Source organism: Cryptomeria japonica, chromosome 10, assembly GCF_030272615.1.
Source record: "Cryptomeria japonica chromosome 10, Sugi_1.0, whole genome shotgun sequence".
Taxonomy (NCBI): Eukaryota; Viridiplantae; Streptophyta; class Pinopsida; order Cupressales; family Cupressaceae; genus Cryptomeria; species Cryptomeria japonica.
The window spans coordinates 505,132,484-505,149,867 of record NC_081414.1 but is presented as its reverse complement, the minus strand read 5'-3'; positions in this window follow the sequence as shown (position 1 = coordinate 505,149,867).

Below are 17,384 nucleotides of genomic sequence, written 5' to 3'. Positions count from 1 at the left end.
TTATGCATGATTCTACAAAAGAGTTAAACTAGATTATAAGATGACAAGATTAGTAACAATATTATCTTAACATGATATACTAGTTATATGATTTAAGCTAATGATAATAGAAATCCTCTAAAATGCTTATTAGATTAATTCCTATTACAAAGAGAGGCTAGATGCATGCTAAAATTGAGTATAAGTGTGATGCTAAAAAATTGGATCTTAGAAATGGAGGAATGAGGGCTCTATTTATAGGGAAAATAGGGCAATGGATGGTCAGGATTGAAGGATCTAATCAAGGGTCAAGATTGAAAGTTATCAATCCATGTTTACAATTTCCACCAATGAAATGGTGACAATTATCAACATAAGACTGCTTGAGAGGAGAGGTAAGAAGCATTGAATGCTTGAGAAGACCTCATGGTTACCTTAGAAGGTAAGGGTTAAGGTTAGGTTAGGGTTATCCAATGGATAAAGCTTTTACCCAAGGGGTAAACTCTTGTGCAAAGGTTAAAGGGATAACCATGGTCAAAGCAATGAATGCTTGATGAGACCCCTGGGTTAGAAGAGGGTTGAGTTAGGCAAAAAGTCTCTAACCATGCCACTAAGGGTTAGTTAACCATTAATGGTTTGAAGACTTTGGGGACAAATTTGCAAGAGTCCTTCCAAATTTGGGGGTATTCAACAAGTTAGCTTGTTGAAGGCATAAAGGCTTTAATGCCTTTTGAAGACTTTACTCCAAATTTGAGAAGTGACCTCCTCAAATTTAGAGAAAGGGGATAATTGATGGGTTTAGGTTAATTGAATAGGATTAGATGGGTTCTAGAAGAATTTAGGAAGAGGGTTAGGATGCAAGTGGGAGAAGTAGGAAAATGCAAGTGGGTGAGGAATAATAGGATTTAATTAAAATAAATTGCTTTATTTCAATTTGGTTGAAAATTGGGAATTTAAATAAATTAGATTTATTTAATTGGGGTAAACTATTTAATTAAAAAGTAGAGAGAAGGGATTTAATTAAATAAAATGATTTATTCAATTAAATGATAAAAAGGGCTTAAGTGAATTTAAATAAATAAATTAAATAATTTATTTAATTAAATAGAAGAATGTGGGTGATTTAATTAAATTAGATTTAACTAAATAGATGAATGAGAATAAAATAAACATTAAATATTCATTTAGGACTATAGTCATTTTTATATGTCTACATTTTGCCCCTCTTTGAAGTGACGTGTGTGCACATGTCGATTCAAAGAAAAATGATGCATCGTCCAAATTTGATTATGATCAATGTGATGTCATGTCGAGATGTTCATGTCATGCCCCAGATTTGGTAAATGATGCCCCAGATTTGATAAATGATGTTGATAATGCCCCCTCAGGAGATGAATCAAGAATTTGAAAAGATTTGATTTGAATTGATAAATTTGATTGCATTTTAAAATTTTGTTTATGTTGAATACGATAAATTGATTCATCTCCCGATAATGATGTTTGTTGGGGTTAGAATAGAGATCACGAGCAATTTACGTGCTTCTCCATGCAACCCTAATGTTCATTTACCCTATAAAAAGGTAAAAAGTGATTTATTTTATCTCATTTGTGCTTGTTGACTTTGGAGAAAGTGACACATGGAGAAAAGACAAAATGTCGATTCCCTTTGCTTCTCATCGATTCAAGCGCGTTCGGAGGTATCGAAGGCCCACCACGTATGGACCACTGGTAAGTCATCATTTTCGACCCCTTTTTAATTTTTGTTTTGTCGTTTTTAGTTAGGTTTTCATTTTTTGCACACGGATTTAACGGTTTAGTGCGTCGGGTAAAAACCATAGCACATACGATAAGTAGCATAGCGTGTGGGGTTTTATGAACTAGGGTAGTGCATTGACATGTAGTTTAGCACCTCGAGTGCGTAGGGTAGCGCATAAGGGGAAGCGGGTAGCGCATCGCTTAGACCTAGCACTTAGGGTTAGTCGGGGGTCGCATGGGTAGGTTAGGGTAGTGCGTAGGTGTGACCTAGCACATAGGGTTAGGTTTGCAACGCATGGCCAGATTAGGATAGCGCATAGGGGGTTTTAGGACAGAGGGTAGTTTAGGTGGCGCAATAATAGAACAAGGTAGCGCGTAGGTTCATTTTAGCGCTTAAGGTTAATGGTGTAGCGCATGCAGAAGGTTGGATAGTGCATAGCTAGCAGCTTAGCATGTAGATAAAACTATTTAGTGTGTGGGCCAAAAAAATTGAGGAAAGTAGGATTTTGGTGAGGATTATGAGATGAAGAAAGATATGTAGGTGTTTGCCAGTTTTGTCAGGATGGGTGTGATAGTTAGTCTACGTGTCTGTTGTCATTTGTTTTGATAATTTGTCCAATATGAGTTCCGATATGGTTTGGTTGATATGGATTTTTAAGATAACTTGATTTGATTTGCAATGTTTCAAGTTGATGTTGATCTGATGTTGATTTGATATGATGTGGATTTTGATATGGATGTTTGATATGAACTTGATTTGATATGCAATGTTTCAAGTTGATATATATGTGGAACTTGAGTTGTTTTACAAGCTGATATGATTGTGGAACTTTAGTTGTGTTACAAGTTGATATGTTTATGGAACTTGAGTTGTTTTACAAGCTGATATGAATGTGAAACTTGAGTTGTGTTACAAGATGATATGAATGTGAAACTTGAGTTGTGTTATAAGTTGATATGTTTGTGAAACTTGAGTTATGTTACAAGCTGATATGAATGTGAAACTTGAGTTGTGTTACAAGTTGATATGATCTGATATGGATATGGATTTGATATGATGTGGAACTTGATTAGATTTTCAATGTTTCAAGTTGATATGAATTTGATTTTGATATGAATTGATATGATGAGGAAACTGATATTGGACATGTTTTGTTTATGATAGGAGTGACTTGGGGTGGTTCAGTCGTGAGAGCGATTACTGAGACCGTGTTCGTTGATACCGCGATTGACACAGGCAAACAGGGATATCATTGAGAGGTGTGGCTTATCCTCTTTGTTAGAGATGCCTTGGTATATCATTAACCGGGGTTTGTTGACAACTTTGGTCGAGAGGTGGCATAGTGACACCAACACCTTCCATTTGGCGACAAGTGAGATCACAGTGACACCTGAGGATTGCTACCAGATTCTGGGGATTCCCATGGTAGGTGCACTTTTACCTTATGAGCAGACGGAGGAGGGTGGGACAAAGGCACTTCACCGGATTTTGCATGATGAGCATATTTGCAAGTATGAGATCCCATGACAGGAGTTTATTGATTTGGATTATGCTCCTCTACCATCAGTGCTAGCAGGATTCATAGGTGGGTTTTTATGTCCTGACCGTAGGTCGAAGGGACTGGTAGTAGGATGGGGAATGGTCTTGGAGGACATGGTGACACAGGGTCGCCGATTCACATGAGGGTCTGCTATGTTGGTCCACTTATACAGGGATCTGCATTAGGTGGTTTACTTGGGATACATCAGTCTATTAGCTGGGGTTACCTTGTTACAAGTATCAGTGTGGGAGCATATTCCTGCAGCCAGGCCACTTGCGGATAGAGATAGGCCTGCTGGGTGTGCTTATGCCTATGGATACCGAGGGATAGTTGTCCAACGTAAGCTAGGAAAACTAGAGTATTGGAGGTGAGTGCTAGATGATATTGATATGGTCATCAAGAGACCGTATACGGATTGCAAGGTATGGGCAGAGGATGGGATGGAGATGCCCTATGTCTACATGTCCCAGTTTCTGATAGGGCAGATGCCCTTTGTTATTGAGAGGTTCCTGCATAGCCGAGTGTTGCGGTAGTATGGATGACAGTAGGGGATTCCACAGGGAGCATGCTTATATGCTCGTCGGATGCAGGATGTACTAGAGTGGGGACCTACTATTGATAGCACGATAGCAGTCAAGGAGCTATTTCACCTAGCCAGCTAGATATGGGACTATGCCTATGGGATAGTAGATGAAAGGATGACAGAGGAGTTTGCAACACTATTTGTGGCGCATGTTGTGGCTAGGATATCAGATCTAGCAGAGATGATTCTCATTTTTGATGAGGATGAGGATGAGCAGCCTGAGAGGCTAGGGAGATGGGGAGAGGAGGGAGAGGAGCTAGATGAGGGAGGTGGGGATGGTGGAGGTGATGATGGTGGAGATAGTGGAGGAGGTGGCTGAGGTCGGTGAGGGGATAGAGGGAGAGGAGATCGGGGGAGGAGAGGAGACAAAGGTGGAGTTGGTGGTGATAGAGGGATACAGGTGGAGAGAGTTGTGCAGTGGGCTATGGAGGATAGAGGGAGAGGAGGCTTGGTTATTGGAGTTGGGGGTGAGGAGCGGGTAGGAGAGGTGATAGCAGCAGTGGGAGGGATAGATGAGTTTAGACGGTTGGCCCAGAGGAGGAGGTCAGATGTGTTACCCCCACCAACACCGAGGACAGGGGGAGGGATAGGGGGTACCACTTCACAGGTACCCATCTAGATGCAGATTCTGACTCACCGGGAGGACGCTCAGATTAGGTCCCTAAAGTTATCAGTGCAGCACCTGCAGACACAGTTATTGGTGCATCAGTAGCAGTTTACACAGCTAACCAGTGAGCGAGATATAGTTTTGGAGCGGTTGGGTCGAGCCGAGGCTCGAGCAGAGACTTTAGAGAGAGCGGCGGTGGGTGGATCGATGAGAGACACCCTAAGAGAGGTGGCTTTGAGAGCCAAGGAGGCGAAGTACTACCGGAGGCATTATGAGGATGTGGTGACCAGGGAGCGCCGAGTTCTGAGTTTCACAACTTTGAGATCCAGTCGATCCAGGCAGACTGGGTCGAGGATAGAGAGCAGAGGCGTGACAGGGCCACCTGGATAGGATCCACTTGGAGATCCAGGTGCTGGGACATCTGCTGCAAGACCGTCACCCTCAGGGGATAGTCATACCTGAGAGACGTTGTCTTCTTTGTATTTTGATCATTTTGTTGTATTATGGGATAGACATGACATATTTTGTACATTTGATCATTTTTGAGATATATATATATATATATATATGACACCATTTTCCTTGATCCTCATGTGATGTGTTATAGATGATGCTTTCTATATGATTTTGATGTTTCTATGACGATGATGCAATGCTTAGATGTATGTGATTTGATATGTGATGAATATAATGTGTTATTGCATGATGTTGTGAGATGTATCTTGAAAATGAGATGTATGATATGATATACTGTGAGATGTATCTTGAAAATGAGATGTATGATATGATATGCTATGAGATGTATCTTTAAAATGAGATGTATGATATGATATGCTATGAGATGTATCTTGAAAAATGAGATGTATGATATGATATGTTGTGAGATGTATTTTGAAAATGAGATGTATGATATGATATGTTGTGAGATGTATCTTGAAAATGAGATGTATGATATGATATGATATGATGTGAGATGTATCTTGAAAATGAGATGTATGATATGATATGATACTAATTGGAAAATGATATGCAACTAATTGGAAAATGATATGCAACTAATTATAAAATGATATGCAATTAATTATGAAATGATACTCAACTAATTGTAAAAATGATATGCAACTAATTGTAAAATGATATGCAACTAATTGTAAAAATGATATGCAACTAATTGTAAAAATGATATGTAACTAATTGTAAAATGATAAGCAACTAATTGTAAAAAATGATATGCAACTAATTGAGCATCCTCATTCTTCCATTTGTCATTCCTGTATAGTCACATGTTTATCATGTATTGATTTGTTGGGATATGTTGAAAATTTATACAAGCATAATGGTATAATTGAACCATAATGACCTGAGGAAAATTTACATGATTTTTTATTTTATTTTGCAAAATAGCACAAGTGTCAAGGTATAATTGAACCAGGATGACCTGAGTGCATCTTGCGTATAAACAGGCAAGATTAAACCATTTGTATGCGCAAAGTGGAATCATGTCTTCAGTGATATGCTTTGAATCAAGTCTCAGGACAAGTATTTGCATAGTACAAGTGATTGCCTCATAGACATAAAACTAAAAAAAAAATATTGGAGTCCCCATGACTATCTCTAGCTTGATGCATCGTTGAGAAAATGTAGAGGATCCAATAGTTCAAAAAAAAAGTTTAAGTGCAAAAATAGTCAAAACTTCATGCAAGATGCCAACATTTGATACTTCAGAAAATCATCCATCATGTGTTGTGAAACGTTTTAAGTGATCAATTTTTATTCTCATGATTGTTGATTTGTTGGACAGGATGCTCTGAGTTTGCTGCAAGTTTTGATTTAGGACGGAATGTTTGATCAATGTTGCCCCTAGCTGAGTTTTCCTCTTAATGTGGATATGTACAATGATTACCAAGCCATGGTAGATGATGAAATGGTTTTTGGATTAACAAGGACAGTGACTACGCTAAGTATGTCCTGAATAATGGTATTTTGATAAAATGTTGGGTGATGGCCGATAGTGCTTGTGTATATAAAAAGCTCATGAGTAAAGATAGATAGAGGAGTTGTCCTCTTACAATAGCACCTGTTGCCAGGTTTTCACCAGTTGATTTTATTGTACCTTTTTATTTGCTTTTTCTTGATTTTTGATATTTTTTATACTTTTGATTTTTTTGACTTTTCTGTGCATTAGACTGCTCAAGTGTGGTATTTCTTCAAATGGATGTTGTTAGTTGGTTCGTCGATCACATTTCCTTCTAAAGTTGTTAGCTGATAAGCACCTGATCCATAGGCTAATATGATAACATAGGGACCTAACCAGTTAGGTTCAAATTTCCCTTTCTTTTCCCGATCTTGTTGATTTCTGGGATTTTCTTTGAGGACTAGGTCACCAATTTTAAAAATCCTAGGGATGACTTTGTGATTGTAGCTTCTGCACATGCTTTGTTGATATGCTTTGAGGTGAGTATAGGCATGTTGGAACTTTCATCTAGCAGTTCTAGCTCTTGCAGTCGGTTTACTCGATACTCTTCATCTGGAATGAGGCCTTTCAAATATACTCTGAGAGATGGAATCTCTACCTCCAGGGGTAAAATTGTTTTTGATCCATACACCAATGAATATGGCGTAGCTCCCGTAGGTGTGCGGATGCTAGTTCTATATGCCCAAAGTGCTGGATTGAGTTGCATGTGCCAATCTTTTCCTGTATCATTTACTATTTTCTTTAGGATTTTCAATATTGTTTTGTTGGATGCTTCAGCCTGGCCATTCCCCTGTGGGTAGTAAGGTGTAGAGAAACGATGTTGGATCTTGAATCTGTCACATAGTTCTCGCACATCTTGGTTCTTGAAAGGTCATCCATCATCTGTGATGATTGAATTAGGAATGCCATATCTGCAGATTAGATAATTAAGAATAAAAGAGGCAATTTGTTTCCCAATCACTGTGGTCATGGGAACTGCTTCAATCCATTTGGTAAAATATTTTGTTGCAGTGGTAATGAACTTGTGTCCATTTGAAGATGAAGGATGTATTTTGTCAACTAAGTCCAGTCCCCATTGGCAAAAGGGCCATGATGTTGTGAATGGTTGCAGTTCCTGCGCTGGTGCATATATAAAATTGCCATGGATTTGGCATTTAGGACATTTATTTGTAAAATGATAAGAGTCCTTTTCCATTGTTGGCCAGTAATATCCCATTCGTAGAAGTTTTTTAGCAAGAGTAGGACCACTTGAATGTGTGCCAGTAATATTTCAAAGGAATTGTCCACACACCCATGGGACTCTTGATGCAAGTTATGGAGTCATGAGAAATGACTCAACTTCCCAAGGTGGGTTCCATGGTTCTCTATCTCACAAGGTCCCTCAAGCCAATGCCTTTGCTCTCAGATCACTGAGCAAAGTGACTTAGGGATGACGAATGCAAGAACGAGGGATGCTTTAGATTAATTTTAACATGAATGCATCCTATTTATGCATGATTCTACAAAAGAGTTAAACTGGATTATAAGATGACAAGATTAGTAACAATACTATATTAACATGATATACTAGTTATATGATTTAAGCTAATGATAATAGAAATGCTCTAGAATATTTATTAGATTAATTCCTATTACAAAGAGAGGCTAGATGCATGCTAAAATTGAGTATAAGTGTGATGCTAAAAACTTGGATCTTAGAAATGGAGGAATGAGGGCTCTATTTATAGGGAAAATAGGGCAATGGATGGTCAGGATTGAAGGATCTAATCAAGGGTCAAGATTGAAAGTTATCAATCCATGTTTACAATTTCCACCAATAAAATGGTGACAATTGTCAACATAAGACTGCTTGAGAGGAGAGGTAAGAAGCATTAAATGCTTGAGAAGACCTCATGGTTACCTTAAAAGGTAAGGGTTAAGGTTAGGTTAGGGTTATCCAATGGATAAAGCTTTTACCCAAGCGGCAAACTCCTATGCAAAGGTTAAAGGGATAACCATGGTCAAAGCAATGAATGCTTGATGAGACCCCTGGGTTAGAAGAGGGTTGAGTTAGGCAAAAAGTCTCTAACCATGCCACTAAGGGTTAGTTAACCATTAATGGTTTGAAGACTTTGGGGACAAATTTGTAAGGGTCCTTCCAAATTTGGGGGTATTCAACAAGTTAGCTTGTTGAAGGCATAAAGGCTTTAATGCCTTTTGAAGACTTTACTCCAAATTTGAGAAGTGACCTCCTCAAATTTAGGGAAAGGGGATTGTTAGTGTAGGTTTTTTTATTTTCCTTATGTTAGGGGGTATTTATTTTTCCTACACATATATTATTAAGCTTGCTTAGGTTATTAGGTGTGGTTAATATGAGGACACGTGGCGGAATACATTAACTACATGTGTAACTCTCCACCTCACATGGGTAGTTGAGTTACACACCCTCTTTTGGCTTGTTGTGCCACCTCTCATAACCACTATTTTGTCATTTCCTAAGTGGGTTATGGGGTAGTTGGGTTTCTCACCCTCTTTTGGCCTTATGTGCCACCTCTTATAACTCCTTTTTTGTTTTCATGTAAGGAGGTTATGCCACATGTTTTGGCATTTACCAAGTAGGTAAAAACCTCCCACCTTTTATGGGGTAGTAGGTAAAACCTCCCACTTTTTATGGAGGTGGGAGTTAATGCACCTCTTGGTTGTATATGCTATTATTTTTCTATATAATAAGCAATATACTCTCACCTTCACAAGTTAAGTGATAGCTCGGTGAGAGTCTTCTCTAAATTCTCTTCTTTATCTCTATTTTTCTCTTATATCAGATTTATCTTCATTCGGCTATTTTGATCTTCGATCATCTGTTGCTTGGAGTTGCATGTGATCTATGACCGACATCAGATCCTGGCTCAATTCTTGCTTCTCACAGAATTTAACAGGGATAATTGATGGGTTTAGGTTAATTAATTAGGATTAGATGGGTTCTAGAAGAATTTAGGAAGAGGGTTAGGATGCAAGTGGGAGATGTAGGAAAATGCAAGTGGGTGAGGAATAATAGGATTTAATTAAAATAAATTGCTTTATTTCAATTTGGTTATAAATTGGGAATTTAAATAAATTAGATTTATTTAATTGGGGTAAACTATTTAATTAAATGCAAATTTAATTAAAAAGTAGAGAGAAGGGATTTAATTAAATAAAATGATTTATTCAATTAAATGATAAAAAGAGCTTAAGTGAATTTAAATAAATAAATTAAATAATTTATTTAATTAAATAGAAGAATGTGGGTGATTTAATTAAATTAGATTTAACTAAATAGAGGAATGAGAATAAAATGAACATTAAATATTCATTTAGGAATATGGTCATTTTTATATGTCTACAGTGAGTATATCATATCTCTTCGAAAATATGGCCATGTGGAGAAGCTTCGAATTTCTAGAAAATCAATGAGCTTATTATTTCCTATAAGCCTTACAATGCGGAAAGGGCGGGCAAAAGATGAAGCTCACTTAAATACCAGTTCAGAAGCTTCATACCCTTGTCTGCACCCTTGCAGATTGCACCAAAATGAGAACTTTGGGACCGTTTTGAACATCCATCAAAGTTGTAAAAATGAAGGAATTAAATTGAATGATTCAACAAACATACAAAATCACAAATAATGCACAGGTCAGTATAAGAAATATTATCTCACAAAGCTAAAAGATAGGCAAAATACATATGAAATCTTAAAATCGAATGCAATTGGGAAATGATAAAACAAAATACCACTATTATTCACCAATATTCCCTCTGTATTCCAAAATTAGAGCTCTTAAATGAATATAGGCATACATCGAAACATATAGAAGATGTTGTAACTCCATGTGCAAAAAGGTACACATAAAATGAAATGAATATGGACAACGTGAATTTGTGGAAAGGAAGTGGAAATATGATAGTGGAAACATTATCTTTTCAATAGAAGCTATTTATTTGTCACTACCTAGAATAATAAGTGGGTGAATTGAAAACTTTTATGAAGCCATCACCGTAAGGAATGAGATCATGAAGCCTAAATGAAATAATATATTGTGCAGATGTGAAATGAAAGGGGAATAACATTAATATGCTTAAACACTTTTACCTAAGTGTGAAAAGATAAATATGAAGTTATGGTAAATGGGCATAGTATAAAATTTTGTTTCTCCATCACGAGGAAAATATGAAATTGCGGAATTATTTAATAAAGTGGAAAATGCCTTCATAAAAATCCAGAAGGCCAAGGTATGCAAAAGAGATGAAATTATTTTCATGGGTATATGTGGTAAAATTAAATATGTTTCCATTATGTATCAAATAAACTTATATGAGAGAGGAAAACAAAAGGTTGAAGACTAAAGGATTATTAATTTAATAATTAATAACCTAGGGTTTTGGGTGGAAAGAATACTTTTACAAACAAAAGTTGTGATGGTCTGAAGCGGTCCCTTATATTCATAAAACATAAATCAAGGCCAAGATAATGAAGGATAGAAGGGATATAATCGGTTTTATTTTTGTAATATATTAATTAAGACATAATAATATAAGAAACAATACATATCAGCCTGCTTTTCATTCCTATTTGGTGTAAAAGATTGTTGCAAGTGCTTTTTAATTTGAGCATGTTATTTTGATTATGGGAAATCAAAGGCTGCTAAAAGTGCTTCTCTGTATACAGTGGTTATTTTTTTATTGGATTGATTATTATGTTAGCTTCTTTCAAGGAAAGATTAAAATCACCTGCATGATAATTGTCATAATAAGATTCAATCACTGAGTGAGAGAAGATTAAGAGTGGATGGTGTTTTAGGCACAAATAAGGTGTGAGATAGAGCGATGGGCAAGGAGAAGCGGGAGAAGGGAGCGACTTTGAATTTGAACTCAGGACAGGGCGGAAAACCATATAATGGACAGGCGAACCAGGGAGCAGGCGAAAAGGATGGATCTCGGGACTACCCTGATTCTTCTGAGCCGAATGGAAAAGATCCGGTCATTGGGGACCAACAAGGTGGCGACAAGCCTCTCGATCCTGATGGGGGGGAGGATCACGTGCTGGAGGCAGCCCAATGCAGGGACCCGGTCATAGGGACTCAGTCGTCCGTGGACTTCTTTGTTCGGTGTCAAACCGAGTGGAAAGTCCTTGCTCCCTACAATGTGTAATATTTCAGAACCAGAAAAGGGCATATTTGCTATTGAAGTTCCAAATCTAGTGATAGAGCACAACATCAACCTTATGTCTTTGACACTGGTAGGCACATTTTTGGGCCCTAGATCGGATATTGATGTTGTCAGGGCATTTGCTAAATGTAAATGGGAACTCAAAGGTCAAGTGGAGATCATAGCCATGTCCAAAGGTGCTTTGTCTCAGTCTTTTTCGTGTGAAGAAGACATGTTGAGGGTGCTCTATGATGGCTCTGCAAAAATGGCCATCTTTGATGGGCCTAAATGAATTTTTTTTTTCTAAGCTCCAGTCTGGGTCAGACTCCCAAGTCTCCCACTGGAGGTCTAGGTTGAAGATGTTTTCAAAGGAATCGCTAGTTCCTTTAGCGAGCTCTTATCTATGGATCCTATCACAACAGCTCAAAGAAGACTCACCTTTACAAGGATCTGTGTGGGAGTTGTTGAACAATATATTTGAGCTTAAAAATCTTCCCAAAGGCGTGAAAGCTAAAAGATCATCGGCAAAAAATATCATGTCAAGCATCTCAAAATGAGTTTCACCAAAAGATTACTTTCATCGAAATAAAACATAAAGTGTAAATCACCAAGTTAAGATGTCTTCGGCAGAATATCTCTTTCGGTAAATGAAAGATGCCGCTCATCGATATTCCAGTTTCATCGAAAAGTTAAAGGTCAATAAAGAGTGAAGTCGAGGAAATAAAATTACCGAGGGAATTCAAAAAGCATTCATCGACAAGCAAATCTTATCGATAACAATATGTCGATAAAAATAAAGGGATTTCATCGATAAAAGAAGGACATCGAAGAAAGAAGGATTTCGGAGGGCTCGCGTGAACTTTCACCGAAATATAAAACTCATCGAAATATGATTTCGATGAGATTCACGAATAACTCATCGAAAAGGATTTCATCGAGGAGAGGATGATTTCGGGGAGACTAGAAGATGGTTTTTCGACAAAGGCCATTCACCGATGAGTGGATATCGAGGAGAATGAACTTTCGATGAAAGATTAAAGCATTCAACCGAAGACAGGGGTTTCATCGAAATCTCGATTCACAATCTTTTCAGTTGAACAGTACTTCTCGGGAAGGAATTAAAAGCTCAAGTTGAGGATGTCACATCTGCAATTAAGTTTAAACATTTGAGTAGCCGTTATAAACACAAAGACATTAACTACTACACAAGTTGCCCACACAGTTATAGCTGAGTTGATCGAATTTTCATAAGAACCAGATTGTGGCCAAAAGACGGAAAGTTACAAGGAGTTAGCTGAAGTTCGTAAACAACAGTCAGAAGAGCTCGACAATTCTCCAAGTAAGTGTGATATCTCACATTGATTGAAATTATGGAACCATCTTCTTCTTCTAAAAAGAGTAGGAAAGGAAAGGAATTGAACCCTGAAGAGAAACCCAAACGACAGAAAAAGGCGGGTAGAGCTTTAACTCAGGATCTGTTAGACCAGTGCCCAGCATCCAGTGTGAAGTCCAAAAAAATCAAAAGTGAAGAGGAAGGGTTGGAAGATAGATTTGAACATTTAGGAGACATATGGACTGAAATCAGAGGACATGAGTTGTTCTTATTTGGTTACCAGAGAAGGGATGCTCTTGAGCCCGTGAGTAACCTGTGGAAGAAAAATTTGGGGAAATTGGCAGTTCCGAATGTATTTGTGGATGTCGAATTAATGAAAGCCCTAGTAGATTGTTATGATCCAAAAACCAAAACCATATATGACTACCGAGGGAATCCTATGGTGGTTATTAACAAACAGACCATTGATATGGTGTTTGATCTAGACTGGGATGTAGAAGAGAAAATTGACATACAGAAATTGTTGCAAGAGTTCTTCAATTTAGAGGACATCTATAGGACATGGAGACTACCCATTCACCGGCCAAAAGTGGGAAAGTCCTTAGTTCCTCTCAGTAAAGATGACAAGGTGCCTTTTGATGTCAACCAATTCCATCCATATTTCAAGTATACATACTATGCTGCAGCCCAAGTATTAGGGTTAGAGGCTCATCCTCTCATGGATATTGGGGTTATGGTTCTATGTGTTGATCTACAGTCAAAAGACCCTAGGCCGTTTGACTACACCACTTATGTTGCAGAAGCCCTAAATCATGGGTTGGAAAAATTAAAAGGAGACCTTGTAAACGTTCATTTCTCATTGTATTCCTTATTAATGCACATTATTCTTTATTGTGGACAAGAATTCAATTTCTGGTCAGACGATTTTAGCATTAGAGCTTATGATAAAAATGGTTTGAAGAAGCCAGTCCAGTTGTGGGTGTCTGCATGGGATCAAAGATTTATAAACAACCAGTATTGGCACTTTCAGGAATATTTTGTAAAACCACTCAGTGCAGCCTTCAGACAACATAGAAATTATGCTTTGTCTCCTAAAATCAAAAGATTCCTCAGGCCAAAAGACTTCTCTCCAAAGTCTCAGATTGATCACAACTGGGGTGATTGGTATTGCCACCCTAATCATATAGAAATCAGGGTTTTCAGGTATGAAGGAAAGCCATACATGCTTCCAATTACAGTGCCAAATAGGGTGGCTAGTCTAGAGATTATAAGACAACTGTCTGCTGTCAGTGCCAAACATCTCACAGATTTTGGTAAACAATCTATTGTGCCAAGGTTACTGGTGTTTTCTGATTTCATTGTTAAAAGTTCTAAAAGTTATCATTTACTTCAAAATAAGTTAGATTATTATGGCATGACTCTGGGTGATCCTAGAGAGAACTTTGATCCTGAGGGATATATAAAAGCTGCAAGGGCATCACAGAAGCTAAAGGCTGGAATACATGTGGCTCAAATGCCAGACGATTTAATAAGGAACCTTGAAAGGGAAGAGGCTAAGGTTTTGAGAGAAAGAAGTGAGATGACTTGGGAAGCTTTCAAGTGGAAAAGAGCAAGGGGGATGGTGGATGGAGACCTACTTGGAAACCTCCAAGATCCTTTGGAGATAGCCAAAAAACTACTTCAGCATGAGGAAGAGATTATGCATAGAGTACCCCCACAGTTCCTCCATTTTGTCAACACTGGAAGAGATAGTAAGCCATTGGCTCACATGTCACCAAAATCAACTGCTAGTAGCATCCCTGCTGACTCCCCTAGAGAAGATTATCCACCTGGTTTTGAAGCAGAGGTAGATGTGGAAACTGGTGATTTTAATATTAGGGATATAGTTGATATAAGGATGACAGAGCATGAAGACTTTGTTGCAGATGATGGATTTGCTTCCTCAGGAGAATTCCTTTCATTCTTATACCAGTACAAGGGGGCTCATGTGAGATGAAGTATGGCTGGGAGACCAGAAGAAGAGTAGATGAGAAGGCTGGGTGAACTCACAATAATGGTTCCCACTTTTTTGCCACTTTTGACACTGAGATGTACATTTTTAAAATAATCTTCAACTTTCGAGAACTATAACTTTTAAACTATTAAAAATTTGAAGATGATGTAAATTAGTGATTTCTAGCATTTTGTTTGTAGATTCTATATACATTTTTTTCAAATTTTTTTGAAAGATTTTTTAAAAAAAATTTCATCTCCCTCGAAAAGTAGTTTTTTACAACAAACTACATTTTTTAAGAGTGATGTGCCTTCCGTAACGCATAACTTTTTTTCTATAAATGATAAAAACTCAATTCTTTCTAATTTTGGTTTGTAACATCAATATCCAGGGCATGCATTTGGTTTTATAGTGATATGTTCAATATTTTTCATTTTATAAAGTTTTGAAGTCCAACTAGTCATAATTCAAACATAGGTTTACGTTTGAACACATAATTTGTTCTATATAAATCAAAATTCAATTTTTTTTTTTTTGTTAGAAAGAAGACATCAATACCAAGGGCATAGATATTTTTCAAAAAAATTTTGAATTAGTTTCTTATTTTTCCCAATGCGTTGAACAAAGAAGTTCATGTTCGGTTAAAAACCAACTTTTAATAAAATTAAAAAATCAAGAACATAATAAATTCAAAATATAACAAAATTATATCCGTTGGAAAGCTTGTTTCGAGTACTACCATCTAATATTTTTGGGTTATGAAGATTATTTCATTCGTATACTGAACCAGAGCTCCGAAGTCATTAATTCTTCAGAACTCTGGAATTTTTTGGGAGAAACTTCCAATTTTGGGGTTTCGATCGAACACATGTTCGATCGGATTGGGTTCGCTCGAACCAAAAGGGGTTCGAGCGAACCCCCATTCGCTCGAACAAGTGAGCTCATTTTGGCACGTTTGATGTTCGAGCGAACCCACTCAATGTTCGAGCGAACCCAACTGAACAGTTTGGTTCGCTCGGACTCCCAGGGGTAGTCCGAGCGAACATTTATAGTTCGCTCGAACACTGGCAAATCCGAAATTCCCACTTTCACCAAATTCCTTCATTGGAAAAAGTGGGAACCAGCTTTGTGAATTCACCCGGCTGCAAGATGAGATAGATGCTCTCATGAAAGATATGACCCCTGAGAAGGGGAGGAAAATATTAAAGGAGGCTGGAGTTATCATATTTTCAGGTTGGGATATAAATTCAGCACTTCTGTTTGATGGATTCTTGAAGAAGCAAGACACAAATCAACAGGTATTGCCTCAAGAGATAGATAAATTGTTCATGGGCTCGGGGTATGATCCTGATCAAAAAGCTCTCCTACAATGGGCACTATATCCGAGAGGAAAAAGACCAATTATTGTGGATGTTGAAGAAACCTTTGGACACCTTATGGTCCATTAGGTAGGAAAGACTGACCCTAGGGTCACTGCAAAATTAAACTTGGATGTAGCCAAATTAAATTTGGATCAGACAGAGTTTTTGGTCAGGGAAAACATTACCTATAAGGGTTTATATGAAAGAACTAAAGAGGAGAATCAGAGGCTACAAGCAAGGATATTGCAATTTGAGATAGGAACTCCTTTAAATGAATATGTTGCATATCCCACAGGACGAAGCTTGGATGATGTCTCTGATGTTCTGTATTGGAAATATCAAGCAGAAAAGGCTACCAAACAGGTGAGTAATATTCAACAGAAGATGGATAAAATGGTTAATGATATCATTGAACACAGGTTCAACACCATGCTCATCCATGTTGAACATTATTGGAGTGTGTACACTGGAACCATAAAGGCATTAAGAGAGCATGAAAGGTTAAAAGCACGATTGCATGAAGTGATAAATAGTGTTGATGTGATGACGCTAGAGGAGAAAACAGAAGGGACTTCGTATATGGAAAATCATGTCAAATTCGAAGATGTGCTAAAAGGATATCTTAAAGAATTAGATTATGGGAACCCTATTGGAATGCCCTCGATTTATAAAGAGGGAGAATTAATATCTATGGATGAATGGCGGAATGAACTTCTAAGCGTCAAGGATCGGGCTCTGTCAAGATTGGATCAAAGTAAAGACATGGCCCCTACCATCAACCAGATGATATTCAAATACCTTTCACAGGGAGAAGAATTAAAGAAACAGAGCATCAAGATCAAGACTTTTAAAGAAGATGATTACATTCATCATTTAGGGATGCTTAATCTCTTTTTACTTAAGTTTGTTAGGAATGTTCAAATTGACAGTTAGTATTTTGAAAAGACATGTCTTTTCATAAATAGCATTTGCTCTCATATATATATGAGAAAGGTTTCTTGTAATTGAATTAATATAGCATGATAGCAAGAATACAGTGATATATGATAGCTTGTAAGTTTCCTGTTACACAAATTTTGACGGATACATAATAT